Below are 5,986 nucleotides of genomic sequence, written 5' to 3'. Positions count from 1 at the left end.
TTTCTGTTGATTCTCTAGGGTTTTCTAGGTAAATTCATCATATAAATAAGAACAATACAAAAATAACATTTATATGTTACTTACTATGTGTCAGTATGTGCTTTACAATTATTATTTTATTTCATCCTCACAACCACCTTGGGAGGTAGGTGCTATTGTTATCCCTACTTTACAGATGAAGAAACTGAGACAAAGAGGTTAACTGGTTTGCCCTGGTCACACGGCTAGTGTCCGAGGCTTTATTAGAATTCAGATTTTCCTTACTCCAGGCCCAGCATCCTACCCACTGTGCTATTTGGTGGCCATTAGGAATAGATTCATCTCCCATTTGCCTATTTTAAATTTCTTTTTATTATTTTGTTGCTATTGTTTTTAGAACTTTACTAAATAATAGAGTGAGCATGTTTGTTTTACACATGAATTTACTAGGAAAAACCCCATTGCATGATGTTTTTTGGTTTTAGGTACTTTTTATGATATTAAAAAAAAGTTCCTTTGTGCCTATAGTTTGTAATATTTTATTTTTTTCATATAAATGAGAACTGCATTTTGTCAAAGGCTTTTCCTACATCTAATGAGATAATCATATGGTTCTGGATATACATATATACATATATGTATGTTTATATCTCTATCTTTATATGTGTGTGTATATATATATATATATATACATACATATGTACATGTAGATACAATATACAGAATTACTTGTGTTGATTTTCCCCCTCATGTCAAACCATTCTTACCTCGCTTATATAAGTCCAGCTTGGCCATAATGATTTCTTGGATTAATCATTATTCTCAGGTTTTTATTTTAAATTTTTGAATTAATATTTGTTAATTATTTGGGGCTATAGTTTTTTTTTTCTCTATCTTCTCTTGTTTAGGTTGTAGTATTATTTGCCTTATAAAAGGAATCTGGTAGAATGCTTTATTTCTCAGTTTTTTGAGGTCATTTGTATAATATTGGTATTCACTACTTTTTAAAAGTTTGATAAGGAACACAGAATAGTTTATCTGTTGGACCTTTGGATAAAGGAAGAATTTATGGCCAAACAAGATATAGAGAATAGCCTAACATAGAAAATGGCTAACTCTGATAACATTAAATTAAAAAGGTTTTGCAGAAATAAAACCAATGCCACCATGATTAGAAGGAAAACAGAAAACTGGGGGAAAATTTGTATAGCAAATGTCTTTGACAAAGGCCTCATTTCTTAAATGTGTAGAGAATTGAGTCAAATCTATAAGAATATTAATCATTCTTCAATTGATAAATGGTCAAAGGATATGAACAGGTACTTCTTAGTTGAAGGAATCAAAGCTATCTGTAGGGTTCCAAATCACTATTGATTAGAGAAATGTGAATTAAAAAATTAAAAGGAAAATGATAAGTGTTGGAAGGGATGTAGGAAAATTGGAACACTAATACATTGTTGATGGAGTTGTGAACTGATCCAGCTAATCCGAAGAAGAGTTTGCAACCATGTCCAATGGGCTATCAAACTGTACATACTCATTGACCTAGCAACTGTAACTAGATCAAAGAAAGGAGAAAAGAATCTATTTGTCAAAAATATTTATAGCAGCTCTTTTTTGTGGTGTCAAAGAATTGGAAACTGATGAGGGCATGTTTATCAGTTAGGGAATGGCTGAGTTATGGTATGATTGTACTGGAATACTATTTTGCCATAAGAAATGATGAGAAGGGAAATTTCAAAAAAACCTGGAAATATATGAATTGATGCAGAGTGAAGTGAGCTAAACCAGGAGAACAATGTATACTGTAACAGCAATATTGTATGATGATGAACAGTAAAGGACTTGGCTATTCTCAGCAATACAATGATGTAAGACAACTCCAAGGGACTCATGATGAAAAATGCTATCCACCAGCATGAATGCAGATTAAAGCAGACCATTTTTCACTTTTTTTCTTCATAAATTTTTTTTTGTATATGTGATGTCTTCTTTTAATACATGAAGAATATGGAAATGTGTATTTCATGATAGCATGTGCAAAATCTATATCAAATTGCTTACTCCCTCTCAGAGAGGGGAGAAAGGTAAGAGAGAGGGAGAGAATTTTGATCACAAAATGGCAGAAAACACATGTTAAAAATTATTTCAACGTGTAATTGGAAAAACATATAATAAAACATTACTGGAGGGACAAAAAGGTTCGATAGACCGTGTGTAGTGACACATATGTGTAGCCCCTTTTATGTATCATCTTCCTCCATTAGACTGTAAACTCCTTGAGGGCAGGGACTATATTTTTCTTATTTGTATCCCCTAGCACTTGACATAGTTACCTGGTACATAGGCACTTAATAAATGTTTATTGAGAGTTGGCTAATATTGAAAACAACAAAAATAAAAATAAATGTTAGGTGGAATTCTATGAATCCATCAGGAACAGATTTTTAAAAAAATGTTAGTTGTTTCTTTACAGCTTTTATTTCCTTTTCCAGAAATTAGATATTTAAGTTCTCTATTTTGTTTTCTGTTAATTGGGGTATATTTTTATTAGCATTTCTTTATGTCTTGAATGTTCTCAATTTTGTTAATGTTTAACTACAAAACAGGTTCTGATCATTCATTTGCTTTCTTCTTTTTTTGTTTTTGTTGATTATACCTTCTTCATTTGTTTTTTCCTATTTTTCTTAAACAGGTTGGAGAAAGACATCAGTTTTATCATGTTTTCAAAGAAACCTAGTTTTTAGTTTTCTCCTTTCTTTGGTTTCCAATTTATTTCTCCTCTAATTTTTAATGCCTCATCTTTTGTGCTTCTTTAGGTTCATTGTGTTGGCTTTCTAACTTTTAAAAATGCATTCTATTAATTCATTCCTTTTTTTACTTTATTGATGGATATGTATAGAGATATAATTTCCTCCCTAAGAACTACTTCAGCTCCATCCCCCAAATTTTGATGTTATTTCATCATTTTTATTTTCTTTCATATAATAATTTTTGTAATTTTTCTTTTGACCTACCCTTTTGTGGTTATTTCATTGTTAAATCTCCATTTAGGTTTATGTTTTTTTTGTCTGTGCATTTGAATTGATTATTGTTTTTATTGTGGTCTTATTATAAAGGATTTGTTTATTATTTCCTGTCAATTTACATTCATTTGTAGCATCTCTTGTGTTTCAATAGCTAATTTCTGTAAAAGTTACATGAGGTGCTGAGAAATAAGTATGTTCTATAGCAGGACTACTTAGAAGATGCCTTGTCTTTTAATTAATTTGTCCAGAAATTCATTAATTTTATAGTTTTGTTTTGGTTATCTTCCTTAGTTCCTCACCCCCCAAAATGAAAGAGTATTAAGGCCTCCTAAAATTATCATATTTTTATATGTTTTATTTTAGCTAATTTTTTTCCTTATGAATTTAGATGCTATTGCATTCGAAGCATGTGAGTTTAATATTAATAACAGTGTATTGTTCATGGTTCCCTTTAAGCCTAATATAATTCCCTTATTTATCTATTTACATTGTAAATTTGCTTTTGCTTTATGTGCCAGCATGATTGCAGCTCCTATTTTTTTGGATTTACCTGATGTATAGTAAATTTTATTCCATTCCCCATTTTTATTCTATGCATGGCATTTCTTTTTAGGGTGTTTCTCATAAGCAAGATATTATAGAATTTTGTTATCTAATCTCCAATAAATCTACTTCAATCCAACTTTGTTCCCATAGGCTTTTTTCCTCTCTCCCAAAACACTCCTCTCTCTCCCTCTTCTACTTGTGTCTTTTCCTAGTTTTGGTGTTTTACTTATTTTATTAATTCTATTTTCTTCCTTCTATTTATCAAATTCTCCCCTTTTCCCTTCAGTTAATTCAAATTCTCTTTTTCCTCCCCTCTCCATTTTCTTGTGCCTTTTTTCATTTTCTGGTTGTCTCCAGAAGCTCTAATTCCCCTTATCTACAGGTCAGATGCTCTCTGTGGAGACACAAAGGTCTATAAGATAGTGGTCTCTTTAAACAGATTCCTGAAGATTATGACCATTTTAAGGTTCCTATCCTTTCCATTTCTTCCACCATAGGAATGTCCTTTAATAAGACCTTCTTCCCACCTCCAAATTAACATTTCCCCCTTTCCTCCCAATTTCAGTCCCTCCCTTTGCTAAATCATCCCATTATCTTATCTTATCTCTCTGAGAGATAATAACATTTTTCCCTCATTAATTACCATTGATTTGATTAGAGTCCATTATACATTCCCTTCTATCTTGGTCCTCCCTCTTTTATGCACTCTCCCATATTTCAGTTTAGTGCACCCCACCATAAAAACATTAATTCACTTGTAGGCCAGGCAGATTAATGTTCACCATGAACTTCCTTCATCATCCTTTCTATCTAAGTTCTACTTTCATTTTTATTTCCTTTTAGAGATGGTTCCTGTTTTGTCATTGCTATTGCTTTCTTGCTCCTTGGCTTTCTCTTTCTGGTCCATCTCTCACTCCCCCACTTTTTCTGAAAATAATTTTGTTTCTTGTATTGACCTTTCTTGTCTTTTCTGTTTTCTGGGTATTTGCAAAGGGAATAATTTCTCAAACCTATTTTTTTGGAGGGGCATGAATTTTTAAAAAATGCCTCTATTATAGAACATTCATCATTTCAGATTAATAATTAGGTTTGCAGAGTATGCTGCTTTGGGTTGTCTTGAGCTCCTTTACTCTTTAGAACACATTATTCTATTCCTTTCTGTGGTTTCTGGTAAGTGCTGAATACAGTCTTCTGTTATTCAAATTCACCCATTTCATCTTTAATGCTAGTGATCTGACTTTCTTCTCTTCTTTATTTCTTGCATCAGGGTTTCCAGGCCAGTTCTTTAACCAATGGACTATACAACCTTTGCTAAATAATAGAGGAACCCCAATAGCACCAGAGTAACTCCATGTTGAAATTCCAATCTTACTAAATGATACAAATTTCTCACACATTTTCTGAGAACATTTTTTGTTCCCCAAGCAGGTAGATAAGAAAACACTTTAGGTGGCAAATGAATACCAGAAGGAGTAATATAACAAATGTTATTAGAGCCAAAGAGGCTCTGCTGATAACAGGATGTGAAAAGTTTCAAACTTTTGTAATGAGTCAAAAGCTTTACTTTATGAATTTGGGTCTAAGACCAAGGTTATCTCAAGTAGAAAGTGAATGATCCTATTCATTCTGAAATCTAAGTGCCATTGTGGCAGGAAGGCAGGCAGGAAGGACTCAGGAAGTCAGAAGGCCATGCTGGTCCTTATAAAAAATTTTGGTTGTACTTTTCTGACTATCTCATTGAACAAACTTAATTTATATTGCAGAATCAAATCTGATAAACCTAGGAGAGACCCAGACATTATTATGAACTTCCCTGTTAATCTGAACCAGGCAAAGCCTTAATCTTAAATAAACTGGGAAGAGGTAACAGTCTTGGCAGGTCAATAGGGGCCCACTTAGATACTGGTATCAGTGTTGTATGTGTGAGGTCCAAAATACTTTAAAAAAAAAGAAAAAAGAAAAAAAAAGAAAAATGCTTTGCAGGAAAATTTAATGTCAAGTGAAAATTGAAGTGAGGCTGAGTTACAGGACTGTCCTTGAATGCACACACACACATTTGATAGCATTTCAGTTAAAATTCCTTTTTTTGCTTAGCAAGCAAGCCTCTTATGACATGGGCCTCCTGATATATCAAATATCTTATAGGAAAAGCTTCCTTGACTAAGGGGCACCAAACCATTATCTACAATTTCCCTTAAGTAGCTGCCGGATGAAAATGCCTGTTGATGACTATTCATTGGAGATGCTATTTCAATTATTCAAAAGGATATTGGGAAGTTCCAAACAGTAGAGTATTTATTTTTCTCCTCATGCTGATTATTGAAACACAGCAGGCTAGAATGTGAATTATAAATTCTAGATGAACTCAAAGTTAAAAAATAAAAAAGCAAAGCCTTCATTTTGGCAGTGAGCTAATTTAGAGACAATGGAAC

This window comes from Gracilinanus agilis, chromosome 4 (genome assembly GCF_016433145.1).
Source record: "Gracilinanus agilis isolate LMUSP501 chromosome 4, AgileGrace, whole genome shotgun sequence".
NCBI classification, from domain to species: Eukaryota; Metazoa; Chordata; class Mammalia; order Didelphimorphia; family Didelphidae; genus Gracilinanus; species Gracilinanus agilis.
This window is presented reverse-complemented; position numbering follows the sequence as displayed.